The sequence below is a fragment of the Brassica napus genome, chromosome C4, assembly GCF_020379485.1.
Source record: "Brassica napus cultivar Da-Ae chromosome C4, Da-Ae, whole genome shotgun sequence".
Lineage (NCBI taxonomy): Eukaryota > Viridiplantae > Streptophyta > Magnoliopsida > Brassicales > Brassicaceae > Brassica > Brassica napus.
Window position 1 is genome coordinate 7891830 of NC_063447.1, and position 15415 is coordinate 7907244.

The window sequence follows — 15415 nt, forward strand, 5'->3', positions numbered from 1 at the left end:
ACTACGACTATGTAGGGGTAGCTCTAGCATGAAACAAACATGACACCTATTGTGCTACACATAACAACCAATGCACTTATAGGACATAGCTATTCTTTGCACCCCGCATTCTCCTCGTACGGATATAAATATTTATATTCATGTATACCAAAAGTATGCGTAGTATAGAAGTGCTTCCTTGTACTCCCACATTCTCCTCATACACAATGCTACGTAGTATAAAAGTACTTCCCTATACTCCCGCAGCTCATGCGTGGTACAGAAGTGCTTTCCTGTACGCCCCGCAATCTCTAACCCCTTTTCGCCTATTTCTCCGCTTCTGCCACTTTGTCCGCCTCCGCCGTTGTGTTCGCTTCCACCGATTTGGTTCACAGACAATCTCCGACAAGAAGACACAAAACGCTACGTTTGACTGCAGTTGTGGTCGTGGACATGAAGCTTTGGATGGTTGCTGATATAAGGTTGTGTTTGCTGGATGTGTGTGCATATCTTATAGTTGTAGGCGTGGACATATATTGGTGGATGGTTAATGATAGTAGTGGCTGTTCGTGTGTATATGTAATAGTTGTGGTCATGAATATGTAGTGGTGGATTGTTAATGATATTAGGTTGTGGTGCTGGATTCGTGTGTATATCTAATGGTTGCGGTCGTGTACATATAGTTATGGATGGATAACAATATCAATTTTTGATCGTGTGTATATAGCTAATAGTTGTGGTCGTGGACATGTAGCGATGAATGATTAATAAGATTGAAAAAGTTATATCCACTCTTTACAGTGATGGAAGTTTCTAAGCCATTAGATCTTCTAATTATAAGCTAACCCAACGTCCCAAACACAATCCCAAAAACCCATATACCTACCTTTCAATTCGAAACTTTCATTTATTGCAACAAAAAAGAATCTGGTTCTCTTATGGTTGTATCTTTATAAGCAACATTATCTCACTTACACAAATGGATGGATATTTTGGTCCAGAATAATACAGGTGTCACAACATTGTGTCCATATTGTGTCCAAATCCACAATGTGTCTTCTACAGCAAACAAAACTCACAAAGTGTCCTTTTGTGTAACCTTCTTTTGAATAACACTGGATTTCAATTCAGATTTACATTCCATTTATATGGCATAACTCATATATTGTAATGATTTTTTATTAATATATAAGAGATTACATTGTCAATTTGTTCAAGTTTCCCTTAAAAGATTATTGAAAAGCAAAACTTATCTAAAATTTAATTATTATATAAAACAAAGTAACCAAATATCTCAGTCAACATTACCTTATTGTATGTATATAACGAGTCTATATAAAGTCCCTCTTCTTCCACATTAGCTTCCATCATAACTTTTATCTCTCTATCTTTCTCGGGAACATATAATAATCTTTCTAACTCTCTTGAAAAATGAAATACTCTTGGTGTTTTGTCTCATCCATTCTCGTGATTTCTTTCATGCTTTTCTTTGCCACAGGTTCATTATTTATATCATAGTAATTCAAATTTTTTACACACCCACATATATGTATATATACATATGGAAAACAAGTACATTTTATGTGTATAACCTGTATACATCCACCTTATAATAACATATAGTGTATGTACGGCTTCAAATATTTACAAGTACTAAATTTTAGTACTTGTTATATATATATATATATATATATATGTGTGAGTGTATGTAAACATATATCGTATGTCATGTGTTAAAGTATTCTACATTTGAAGTATAAGAACGTACACAATCATATAACCAAATGTGTGTTTATTTTCTAGAGATGGATCTGGTGGAAGCAAAAACTCATGAGGAAAAAAGCAAGACTTACAGACGTTTATGCGTGGACGAAACAGGATGCAACCATGCATGCATTTTTAATGAGCATTTCGCAGGAGGTCATTGCCGACACTTAGAATGTTTTTGTTTCCGCTAATATTTATGATGTAATTCTTCATCATGTTAATTACTCTAAAAACATATAATATTCTATCTTATCTCTTATATCCTTGTTAACTGGTTATTGAGAATATATGTTTGGTTAATGATATATTTTAAATATGTTATCTATTCTATTTCATAATTAAAAATATTTGATGGATTTTAAGAAGATCTTGAATTTGACTCTACTTTTTTTGTTTTTTACCCAACATATTTTCACCCAACCTAAGTTTTATGTGAATAAATATGTCATATATAATATCTCATTGTATAGCATATTTACACAACCATGCTAAGACGTAATAAACTATTAATTAGAAAACATAATATGCAATTCAAAACTCAGCTTTTTTAGTAAACTAGTGGTTTTGCCGATACCGCCGGATGTATGTGTTAATTGTGTAATCGAATGCTTGGTATGTGTTTGATGTTGATATTAGAAGTGAGTACTCGACTCTGATTTTGTGGTGCTGAAATGGTGGTTAGCTTAATTTGATGTTTACTTAGAAGTACTTATATGATGATTTGACTTATGTACAAAACGATCATTTGTTTATGAAGAAGTTGAGAACACGTTAATTTTAGGTGAAATTTTGGAATCATTTCAAACAATTATTTGTTTGAAAAACAATTGTATTATTTATGATTCTCGAATTTTGCATAGTAAATATATATAAAGTCCTTTCGCAAGGTTTGGATTTTCGTATTTCGGATATAGAAAACTAAAAAACTTACTACATTTGTACTCTGTTTGATAATTTCTGGGTTTGTTTAGGCAGATGGTTTGAGTTTTATTAAATATGTTTTGTCCACATTCAGTAATTGCTGATATCATCGTTGCTTGTTATTTTTAATATATGATGTTAGTCTCATGCCACTCTTTGTTTTGGTGCTCTTTACAACGTCTTTCGAATATCAAGAGATACTTAAAAGTCATGTACATCTTGAATGATGATCAGTGCCGCCAAGTATGATTCTTTATTTTGAGCTTGAAATCCTTTGATTTGTTTCCTGTCTCTTTAAGTTGTTTAAGGAAACATGATCGTGTTCTCAAGCCTATTCTCCAACATAATCATTGAAGCCATGATTATGTTTAGACAAAACATTGTCTTAGAAAGAATTATTGAAGCCATGACTTGCACTGACTTAAACATATCAAGACATATGTTTCCTTTCAATAAATATCATAGATTTATGGGCAAAAAAAATCATCATTTTATTTATCTTTTCTCTATTGTAGGAGTTTAAGAACGCAATGAGAGAAGATACATATGTGATATGACTGCACCATTTATTCATGCAACGTCAAGAAAAATCTCAAGATTAGACGATGGTGACAGAGGTTGGAATGGATGAGGCAGCAGTGGTATGACTTCTCAGAGACTAAATTACAGGACCATAAATAATAACCGAAAGTAATGTCATGCTATAGATTACTATTGTATATACAGCGGCCACAAACGATAGTGAAAATATTTGTGGTGGTTCTTGTGAAAAGCAAGGAAAAATAAATAGTGATCTTTATATTGAGGAGAGGACTCAAGAGTATACTACACTTTGCATATTATAAGCTCCCGGCTGGTTAACCTTAAATTTAGGATGTAAATTAACAAAGAAGCTTTGTGTTTCCACTCACTTTTAGAGTTTAACAGCTTCAAATGTAACCACTGACCTCTTTGAGTGCATATTAGGGTTGTAAGTTCAGTCTGTCAAGGAATTAACTTACATTCATTCACAGTTAGTTCACTGAATCATTCTTTTGGGGTTTATCATACTCTATGTAATTGACGACAAAAAAAAAAAAAAAAAAAAAAAAAAAAAAAATCATACTCTATGTAATAACCGAATCCTGAGTGTGTGTGATACAGTAATAGAAGTTGTAAATAACTAAGTAATTCGGTTGATGGAAGAATAGACTTTTTACTGTCCAACATGAGTCAGAGAAGAACATAAAAACTTAAAGTTTTGAGAAAATAAATGGCGAATCTGCGAATCTGAAAGACCGAATCAAGAGTGTACTTGAAGTACCTCTATTCATCATTTAATTCAGGGCCTCCAATCCACATGCTTGAGAATTTGGAAAGAGTACATTAAACTTTCAGCAACACTTATCGTTGCACCAGCATTGTCGAAGTCACCACAGTAGTTAGGAGCAGAGAATATAATAGCAAAAGCTGTCGATCAGGAAAAAATCATACTACAACCTGCGTGAGAAATGAAAAAAAAAAGGTTTATATTATAAATTATGCAACTTGTTTAGTGAAAAAGAAACATGAACATTGTGTAGTAGACTAACCTGTTGAGCATTACAGATGAGAGCCATATCGTTCTTTATTAGAAACTCAACGACTTTTTGATATCCAAATGTGTAAGATATTCCACGGTGGTTCATCCAACAGAATTTGACATCTTTGCTTGATCAGACCAAAGCAGATCACAGAGCTGACCAAAGTCTGGAACATCAGTAGGTCGCTTAATGGTCGTAATCTGCGGTTGTCAAATCAGGAGAAAAGGCCACTATGCATAATATCTTAGCGCTATTGCAGCAGCTACGAGAGGTATTTAAAAGAATCTGTAACCACTTTCCAGAGTCTCACACTGAATCGACGGTTGAATCCATCCACTACAAGAAAACAGTAAGGATTCTGAGGGAAAAAATCGTCGGAATTTCGTCGGAATATCGTTATTCCGACGACATACCGATGAAACAAGTCGTCGGAAATAATTCCTCGGAATTTCTTCTTTCCTCGGAAATTCCTCGGAATTTTCCGACGGAATTCTGAGGAAATAAACTTCCGAGGAAATTCCGAGGATCACTAGTTTGTCGGAAAGGTCCTCGGAATATACCGAGGGAGAACTTCGTCGGGATACTTCCTCGGACGTTCATCGATCGATGCGTTTTTAGGCATATATACATCGATCGATAGGAATATACCGAGGGACATATTCCTCGGAATATTCCGAGGAATGTGTCCCTCGGTATATTCCGAGGGATCTGTCCCTCGGAATATTCCGAGGGAAATGTCCCTCGGTATATACCGAGGAACCGTTCCCTCGGTATATTCCGAGGAACGGTTTCCCTCGGTATATTCCGAACGTTTTTTTATAAACAGATCGATCGATGGATTTATGTCCAAAAACGCATCGATCGATCGAGTAAAAAATATAATTAATTTCCTCGGAATGTAAAAAATATTAATTTTTTTAAAAAAATAAAATTTCTTAAATTTAAATTCGAAAATATGAAATTAAAATTAAAATTGAAATCATATTAATTAATATTCAAAGTTTCACAAATAAAAATAAAACATTCCGAGTTTTTGGAAAAAAAAAAAACTACGGGTCTGGCACGTCTGGGAAGACCTCGTTCGGGTACATCCTCTGCATCATCTCCATCATTTGCTGGTTCAGCCTACTCTGTGCCTCATAGCCCGCCTGTTGAGCCGCCATTTGGGTCTCCAACAAAGATATACGATCATCTTTGTCCTTCAACTGAGCCGTAAGCACTTCTGGATCAACAAAGGGCGGTGGTGCAGAAGAAGGAGGAACCGACCGGGTGCGACGACCCAAACCGACCAAACGTCCCTTCTTCTTTGGAACCGACTGAATAGAAAATAGCCAAATTTACAAATTTAAACCAAGAAATAAATGAATTGAACTTTAAAAAAAAAGAACTTACGGATTCAACGATTTCGTTGATTCGAAACCGGGACAAGTTGGTCGAAGCCGTCGAAGCGTCATCCTCGGTTTGAGGCTGAGACACTTCGTCTACCACCTGAGTTTGGACCAGGTCGACCACGTCCCTCACAAGACCGTCATCAATCTGGCCGGTCTTCTTGTTGGTATACGCCCTCCTCATTAGGGCGAGATCATCAACCGGCTCGCCATCATTTTCTTCCGCCTTGAAAAAAACATAAATTAAAGAAACATTAGAAATTAGAAGAAATGCACAATAAATTAAAATTCTGAAACTCAAATAATTGAAGAAAAAACGGTTGAACTTACCATGCGATCTCCCAGAGTGGCAATAGATTGAGCACCCAAGTTATGCTTGTAGATGCCCTTCCCTTTACGGTCGCTCCTGCGGTTGGTGGAGTTGGTGGAAGAAGTTTCTTTCGTCTCTTCTTTATCCCAATGGGCACACAACTCCTTCCAGACCGTGTCGTTCATCGACTTTGGGACCTTTTAATAAAAAAAAAAAGAAAATAGTTTAATAAATTAAAAAATAGTTTAATAAATTAAAAAAATGTTTAATAAATTAAATCGAACCTTATTGATTTCCCACTTCTTCTTCCACTCGTGGATCTGCTTCCCATAGTTGTCCATTACTTTATGGACGAAGTGGTGATAGATAAAGAGCGTCTCATTGGAATTCCAGTTGAACTCTTGCTGAAAAAAAACACAATTAGTAGAAAAATTATATTAAAGATTAAAAATATAAGTAAGAAATTAGAATACTTACCGCAAACTGACGAAACCACAGAACCTGCTTCTCGGTAGGGAAGTGAGTGAAAGTCGGATGTCCACTGTCGAGGGCCGAGTACATCATACGGTTGATCCATGCGCTGATCTCGTTCCCGGATCGGTTGAACCTAATAAAAAGAATAAACGGTTAATAATGAATCCAAATTTAAAGAAAAAAATGTTTAATTACCATGTTTGACCCCGTCCATGTGGATACGGAGTGAGATACGGAAGATGGTCACGACCGGGCTGTTGAACCAACTCCGCAACACGCATCACTCCCGGAGGACCCGGAGGAACAGGAGCGGATGCAGCAGCGGGAGCGAGAGGAGCAGGAGCGGGTGCAGCAGAGGGAGATGTATGGTTGGAGCTGTGGGGCGAAGGGGAATCCTGAAAATGGCTGGAATCCCGAGACTGGCTCCCCGTACCACCACGACTACGACGCTGTCGAGGCCGGGTCTGATCATCATGAGACCTGTAAATTAAAAAAATATATTTAATAAATAGAGAAATATATAAATTAATTTTGTTTTTAAAAAAAATCCCAAATAATATAGTGACAAAAAAGATTTATATATATTAAAAATATTTAATAAATATATAAAAATAGTTCTAATAAACAAAAAATAGTTTTAATAAATAAAAATAGTTTAATAATTAAAAAAAATAATTTTAATAATATATATATTAAAAATATTTTTAAATCCCAAATAATAATTTTTAATCACAAAAAAAGTTTTATAGATATTTAAAATGTTTTGTAAAATCCAAATAAATCGAATTTGTATACCAAAATTTTTTTGTAAAATCCAAAAAATTGAATTTATATAGAAAAATCGATTTGTAAAATACAAAAATCGATTTTATATACAAAAATCGATTTTATAAATACAAAAAAATAAAAAAATTATAAACAATTCTACATCAATTCAACAAAACAAATTATTCAACCAAATCATAATTCTAAACCTATTATACAACCAAATCACAATCCTAACCAATCACCCTAACAAAAATCTATCAAAACTACACAAAAACCTAACAAATAGAACCTAAGAGAGTGGGATAGGGTCCTTACATGATTTGTGTAAGAGAAGGGGGAGATCGCCGGAGATATCGTCGGATTTCATGGGGAAATCGCCGGAAAGGAGAGAGGAGTCGCGCAGAGGAAGAAGAGAGAAATGGGGAAGAAGAAGCGGCTCGTGGTTATAAAACCTAGGGTCCGACGGATAATATCTGTCGGAATTCCGTCGGAATTCTAATTTCAATTTTCGCGAAATATTTGCCTGGTAAAATGAAAATATTCCGAGGAAATTCCGACGGATAGTAAAATATCCGTCGGAATTTCCTCGGAATATTCCGAGGAAATACCGAGGAACTAGTGTTTGGGGTTTCAAAACATCAATTTTTTTTGCCGTATTTCATTTCTTATACAATTGTAATGCATACCATTGAGGATTCTTTGTATAGATGAGCATAAACCATGAAATAACAAATTTCAAAACTAATTGAAAGTATTCCCTTTACCGTTCATTAAAAGGTATAAGTGTTTCTCTTATGTTGTGGGATTTCGTTCATACAATCGGAAAAGTGTTAATTATACGGTAAGGAACAAATATTTGACTTCATAATGAACGTAAGACACTTAATAAGGGTTATATAGGTGTTATTCAAACCGCAAAACGTTGTTTTCGGTTTAAAAACCATATTTCCTCGGAATTTCCTCGGATTATTCCGAGGGAACTCCGAGGAAACCCTCTTCTTCCTCGGAATTTCCTCGGAATATTCCGAGGAAATTCCGAGGAACTAGTGTTTGGAGTTTCAATACGTCAATTTTTTTTATAAACGGATCGATCGATGTATATATATCCAAAAACGCATCGATCGATCACTAAGATGGACCGGACCGTAAGAATGTGATCGATCGATGAGATTATCCCATCGATCGATCGAGAATCTCAAGTGTTCCTCGGAATGTCCTCGGAAAATCTTGTAAGTTTTTTTATAAACGGATCGATCGATGGATATATGTCCAAAAACGCATCGATCGATCACTAAGATGCACCGGACCGTAAGAATGTGATCGATCGATGAAATTATCCCATCGATCTATCGAGAATCTCAAGTGTTCCTCGGAATGTCCTCGGAAAATCTTGTAAGTTTTTTTATAAACAAATCGATCGATGGATATATGTCCAAAAACGCATCGATCGATCACTAAGATGCACCAGACCGTAAGAATGTGATCGATCGATGAGATTATCCCATCGATCGATCGAGAATCTCAAATGTTCCTCGGAATGTCCTCGGAAAATCTTGTAAGTTTTTTTATAAACGGATCGATCGATGGATATATGTCCAAAAACGGATCGATCGATCACTAAGATGGACCAAAGCGTAAGAATGTGATCGATCGATCCGTATTTGTTCAAAAACGCATCGATCGATGCGTGTGCGGGAAACAGAATTATAAGGCAAAACCCGACCTTTTTTGGATCTAAACCTCAGAACTCTCATCCCCTCCGATTTCCCCTATAATTCGCCCCCCTTTCTCTCTCTATAATCATCCGATTTGAACAATTTTGGGCTCTATTCCCCTTGATTTTTCGAGCTCTACCTGATTCCTACACTCGTTTTCACCCTAAGACAGGTATACTCCGCGAATCTCCACATTCTGAAATCGTGTTCTTGAGCAATATTTGGGTTTTGTGAATTTCTTATTTCCTTGTTGATTCCTTGATCAAATATGCATGAAACAGATGTTTAAACATGGAATAGAACACAATTGTCTGTGATCAACGAGTTTGGAACACAATTGAGATGATTTAGGGATTGAGAATTTTTTTCAATTTCGTTTTTTTTTTATCACAACTCGATTTCGCCTTTCATTTTCATGTTGCTTTGAGTTCTTAATTGATTATAACCATGTTGAGAGCAATGATTCTATTTTGTAGAGAATGACGCGCACGAAAATATCAGCAAAGAAGAACACACAAGAAGAGGGTTCGTCTCAGCGAGAGACGCAAAGGCCAAAGAAGTGGGATAAGTCTGATACGACCCACTATAACAACATGAAGAAGGTAGCCGTTCCGGCTACACAACTAGCATGTCCTGAGACGATGACAATATTGGGAATCAAAGCAGACATTGAAGGGCTATTCCAGAACATGGGTCTAGGCCAACTATGCAACCTCAAGGAACCCACTTATCCGGAGTTGGTACGCCAGTTCATAGCATCCGCATACGTCAGCCGTCCCGATGATAGCCATCAGGAAGGTTTTCTGGCATTCGTAGTGCAGAAAGTATACTATGAGGTATCTTTCACAGACCTCTGCGGACTATTTGGATTGAGTGCGGGGGAGAGGACATCTGGTCTTTATTGGACTTCAGAGCTGTTGAACTTCTGGGAAACGATTGGCACAGGGGTTTATAGATCTTCTCAGGCAAAGGAGTCACTTATCCGGAGCCCAGTACTGAGATATGCGACACGCCTCATTGGCTCATTGCTATACGGGACAACCACAGCCGCATCAGTCACGCAATGGGAGTTGTGCCTCCTGTACCAAGGTGTGAGGCATTTGCTACCGGTATTTGGAAACTCTACATTCCCACCTGCTACTGCCTTCAACATGGGAGCGGTGCTGGCCGCAAACTTAGCAGGATACAAGGGGAAAGTAACCAAATCCAAGAGCAATGCATGTGGATTTGGTGCAGTGATTACTCGGATCCTTAGACATGTGGGTGTAGACTGCCAGAACCAGCAGGTAGCACTGGACAGATCAAACAACATTGCTTGGAACTACCTGGATGTCATTTCTCTAGTAAGTAAGGAGTTCATAGCTGGTCCCCACTCGAAGATCGATCGGGATGGTCCTTACGTCTACGTATTCCAGGACCGAGAGAAGAAAACACTCTACTGCCACCTGCCTCAGATCGGCCTGACTGCTCTACTTTCAGAGGCTGCAGTTGAGTTCCTACCCCCTGCTACCGCACTAGTAGACAAGCCATCCTTCTTCACGCCAAAATATCAGACCAAAGGCAAGGCCGTGGTTGATGAAGAAGGAGAAGATGAGGCTGCACAAGCCATTCCAGATGATTCACAACCCCATCAGCTACTCCCATCAGACTCCAGCCAGTACAAGCTGCAAGAGCTTCCACCGAACGCCACTTCGCGCCAGCAACAACATTGGAGAGATCAGAGCATAAAGACAAACAACGACATGCTACACAAGATCTGGGCTGCCATTTCACGTATCAGGCCGTGTCGTTGCCAAAAGGATGATGTAGTTCATCGGGACAACTCTCCATCCAGCTCTGCTTCGGGTTCGAGTGGTACACACAGGGTAAGAAAGAGGTCCAAGAGACCCAACGATGCAGGAACATCTGGAGCAGGAGACGAGGAGTAGGAGCTATCACCGGCCAGTATTGCCATTTGATTTCCGACCGCGCTATTTTATTTTCTTTTTTATTCTAACGTTTTATGGTCTTATTTTCTGTTAATTTTCAACTTAGTTTTTTTTTTCTTAATTATGAGTTTGTATTTCTTTTACATGGTTTCTTCGTTTTATTTGGTTGTGTTTTGAGTAGTTTTTAATTCGTATTCAGCTTTGCCTTGCTAGATAAACCAAATAACTAATATCCGAGGAAAGAGGTTATATCAAGTGTTCCTCAGAATTTCCTCGGTATTTCTTTAAAAAAAAAAAAAAAAAAAATCAATGGTAGTCTGTTTCCGAGTCATCATCACCAGATGAATCTGAATTTGGATCTTGGTGAAACTCTCCAATCACTGGTTCATCCTCTACGTGAACGACGGCTTCCTCTCCAAAGTCGGTTAAATCGACTACAAGGCCAACTCCAGCTAAATCTTCTGCTGCACTTAAGTTGCCGGATGTGTTTGGTTGTAGTGGGTCTTCCAGCTCAGAACTTCCCTGAACTCGGCCTCTCGGGTTGAGTCTTGTAACAATAACCCATGGATCATCTCTGTTCCTCACCCGGGGGTACTTGATATAACAAACCTGTAACATTTAAAAAAATTATAAATTAATACACATGATGATGAATCATTCTGAATAATTAACATTTAAATACATGGCAATCGTGGCTTTTCAACCCAGTAAACCTTCCTTCCTTTCTGTCGATACATTTACGCAAATTTGATGCGTAACCGTCTGGAAATTCCACATCGTTTGAAATCCAATCAAAGAACGCATCTTTTCCCTCTGCATCAAGTCGGTATATGGGAAAAGGAGCCCTACCATTCTCATCAACATGAAGTTCTGAACGAGCACATATATCGACTAAATTCAGTCTTGACTTTAAATTATCCTTTGTTTTACCTTGAACATTAAGGATCGTGTTCATCAGATTGTCAAAAAAGTTCTTCTCAATATGCATGACATCTAAATTATGCCTTAGCAGATGATCCTCCCAGTATGGCAGATCCCAGAAAATACTTTTTTTGTGCCAGTTATGTAGTTCTCCAACAGCATCTACCGGAAAACGCTCATGTCCACAGACGTCTGGCGTCCTTTCTGCACCAAAATCTCTTAGTTGTATCTTCAAATCTTTCCCACAAATTTCCGGAGGTGGACTGTCAAACACCCTCTTGTTCTTCGTAAACAAATTCCTACTCCTACGATATGGATGATCAGGTGGTAGGAATCTCCTGTGACAGTCAAATCAACACGTTTTCCTTCCGTGTTTTAGTTGGAAAGCATCAGTGTTATCTTGACAATATGGACATGATAGCCTTCCATGCGTTGTCCATCCAGACAACATACCATATGCTGGAAAATCACTTATTGTCCACATTAGTACTGCCCGCATTTGAAAGTTTTCTTTACACGAAACATGTATGTTTCAGCACCTTGAGCCCATAGTTGTTGCAACTCATATATTAGTGGCTGAAGAAACACATCAAGTGATCTCTTAGGATGCTCTGGTCCTGGAACGAGAATCGAGAGGAACGAGAATTGAGAGAAACAAAAACTCTCGTCGCAAGCACAAGTTTGGGGGTAGGTTGTATGGTGTAAGAATGACGGGTCATAGAGAATATTGTCTTCCACTCTTGCCAAACGGACTGAAACCATCAGTACATAATCCAAGGTAGACATTTCTTCTCTCATACGCAAAGTCGGGATACTTTGATTGGAAATGCTTCCACGCTTTTGCATCTGAAGGATGTCTGATCTCACCATCTGTTGAGTGCTCCGCATGCCATCTCATTGGTTGCGCTGTGCGTTCAGACAGATACAACCTTTGCAACCTTTCCGTCAAAGGTAAATACCACATCCTTTTATATGGCACTGGAACTCTTCCACTCGTATCTTTATAACGAGGCTTTCCACAAAATTTGCTTGTAACCCGCTCTTCATCCGCCCTCCAATAAATCATGCAGTTGTCGCTGCATACATCTATTACCTGATACGATAAACAAAGACCAGCTACGAGTTTCTGAACCTCGTAGTATGAACCAGGAGCTACATTATCCTCGGGTAGAATACCTTTTACAAAATCAGCAATCGCCTCCACACAGTCTTCAGCCAAATTATAATCTGTTTTATTGCCCATCAATCTTGTAGCAGATGATAAAGCTGAATGACCATCTCTGCAATTCGTACAATGGTTGCTTTCCAGCATCCAACATATCATAAAATCTCCTAGCTTCTGCATTGGGTAAATCTTCCCTTCTAAAATGATCATTTACCATCTGCTCAGTACCTACACCATAATCTACATCTGTTCTAATTGGTTCTTCTAATCTAACCGCTGGCTGAGGTTCGCTAGTACTACCATGTTCATAATCAGTTTCCCCATGATGATACCAAATTTTGTAACTTCGTGTAAACCCACTCAAATATAGATGAGTCCAAACATCCCACTCTTTAATAACCTTTCTATTTTTACAATTAGAGCAAGGACATCTTAACATACCTGTTTTTTCTTCCGGTTGTCGATGAACTAACCCCATGAATTCGGTTATACCTCGTTGGTATTCTTCCGTAAGCAATCTCGTTTTCGGATCCAAATGAGGTCGATCGATCCAAGAACGAAAATAATTTGAAGAAGACATATTTTTTATGAATCAAATTCGTGTGTAAATAGAGTAAGAGGGAGGATGAAGATATGGAGTGAATGAAGAGGAAGAGGAGTGCTTGTATTTATAGTTTAAATCCTGCCGACAGACCGAGGAAATTCCGACGGAATTCCGACGAAATTCCGACGAAATTCCGACGAAATTCCGAGGAAACCCAATTTTGTGCTTCCTCGGAATTTCCCTCGGGATATTCCGAGGATTTCATTTTCCGTCGGAATGTCCGTCAGAATACCGCTGTTTTCTTGTAATGATCGTAGAATCCATAGATTCTGTTGATGCTTGATGGAAGCTCATTCGTGGTTTCCTCTTATAAGGAAAAGGTTCTCGGGTATTTGATTTTGTAGGCAAGTAGAAGATAGATCGTCTCCAAACTCTGGTACCTTCAGTCTACTTAATCTCCTAAGAATAAATAGTTAGCTGTAGGAGGGAAGCCTCTGTATTCAAATAGCCTCAACAGACCCGAGTACTGTCCATGAATATCACCTGAAAAATAATAATAACAAATCCTTGTGACTTTAAGAGACCAATGAAATGTAGAAGCCGGAAAACCGGATCGAAACAAACGATATAATAAAAAACGATGTTAAGAAAAATATAGACGATTCAAAAACGAAACGAAAATTAAACATGGAGTCGAGACAAATCTCTTTTCTTAACTCTTAATATTAGCTCCGTTAGTGCAACAGATCTGTACGAATATGAGTCACATGATTAAACCATGGTAGGTTATCACGCGGCACTCGTGAAGAACCTCTACGAACTATTGAGCTACAAAACATTTTTGAACTACTTACGCTAAACGATTTTTGCTGGATGTTTCTCGCTGTCAAAAAGGTTATAAATGAATGAAAAGGAGAAGCAATGTTTAAAGAGAAAGAGAAGACCCATTTCCCACAACAACTGCTTCATGTGGGCGAGAAACGAGAGTAGATTGAAGGAAGTTGAAGTTGCGAAACTTAATCCCCAAAAAAAATTTCTTATCTCGAGAAGACCCAAGCCAAGCTGAACGGCGCAGGTGGAGAATCTCTTCTTTCTCTGACTCGTTTAAACAATGTTGTATGTCACAACATATATATACTCCTTTCTCATGCCTTTGTTCCCCGACGTGGGACTTTAGCATTATGTCAACTTGACATTATTAATATTCTGGGATTTATATACTTAGCCCAAGTCATATTCTTTTCACCTTTCAATAAAAGCCATGGGCTTTATAATATTGATCCAACATGAAACACATCAGCATATCAGTTCTTTGTAAAAAAAACAAACAAAAATAATCAATCCTAGGTTACATCGATACTTAGCTAATCCTTATATTTGACCCCAAAAAAAATCCTTACAAAACATAGTTTAAGCTCCTTAAAATTTTCACCATGGGTCCGATTGGTAATGGCTGTAGCTTTAAAATTTTTGCTGTAGAAAAAAATCTGTAGACTTTTTGCTGTGGCTTTAAATTTTATTGCTGTTGAATTTTATGGAAAGCACTAAAAAATTGCTTTGGATATTTGGCTCTGCAGAGCACTTGTACAGCTGTAGGTTATTTCAAGAGCTGTGGTTTCAAAAAAAAATTTAAAGCGCTCTGAATTTGGTGCTGTAGAAATAAATATGGTTGTGGACAGCACCTACGGCAACTACCAATCACCCCCCATGTCTCACCCAGAACTTAGAGCAATTCAAGTTGTCTTTATGAGTGCTTTAACTCCTTTAACTTCTCTCTGTTTTGAAATGATCTGCTGCAATCAGATGATTGATTAAACTTAATTAGCTCTCTTAGCTACTCCACAAATCCAACAAAAAAAATCATTTTTTTGTTCTTACTTGTCTATAACTTATCCAAACACACAATCACAAACCTACTCAAAATAGATAAAAATAAAAACTTTTTCTTTGGGGGAGCTGATCTAAGAAAAAGC

The 15415-nt window shown here is 37.7% G+C and overlaps 1 long non-coding RNA gene across 1 annotated transcript; it reads left to right on the forward strand.

Annotated features, from left to right (window-relative positions):
• The first annotated feature begins 1327 nt into the window (after positions 1–1327).
• LOC106400445 lies at positions 1328–2113 on the forward strand. The gene is made up of 2 exons (XR_001280301.3): positions 1328–1477; positions 1783–2113. It is a non-coding gene; the product is annotated as an uncharacterized LOC106400445 (long non-coding RNA).
• The last annotated feature ends 13302 nt before the right edge of the window (positions 2114–15415 follow it).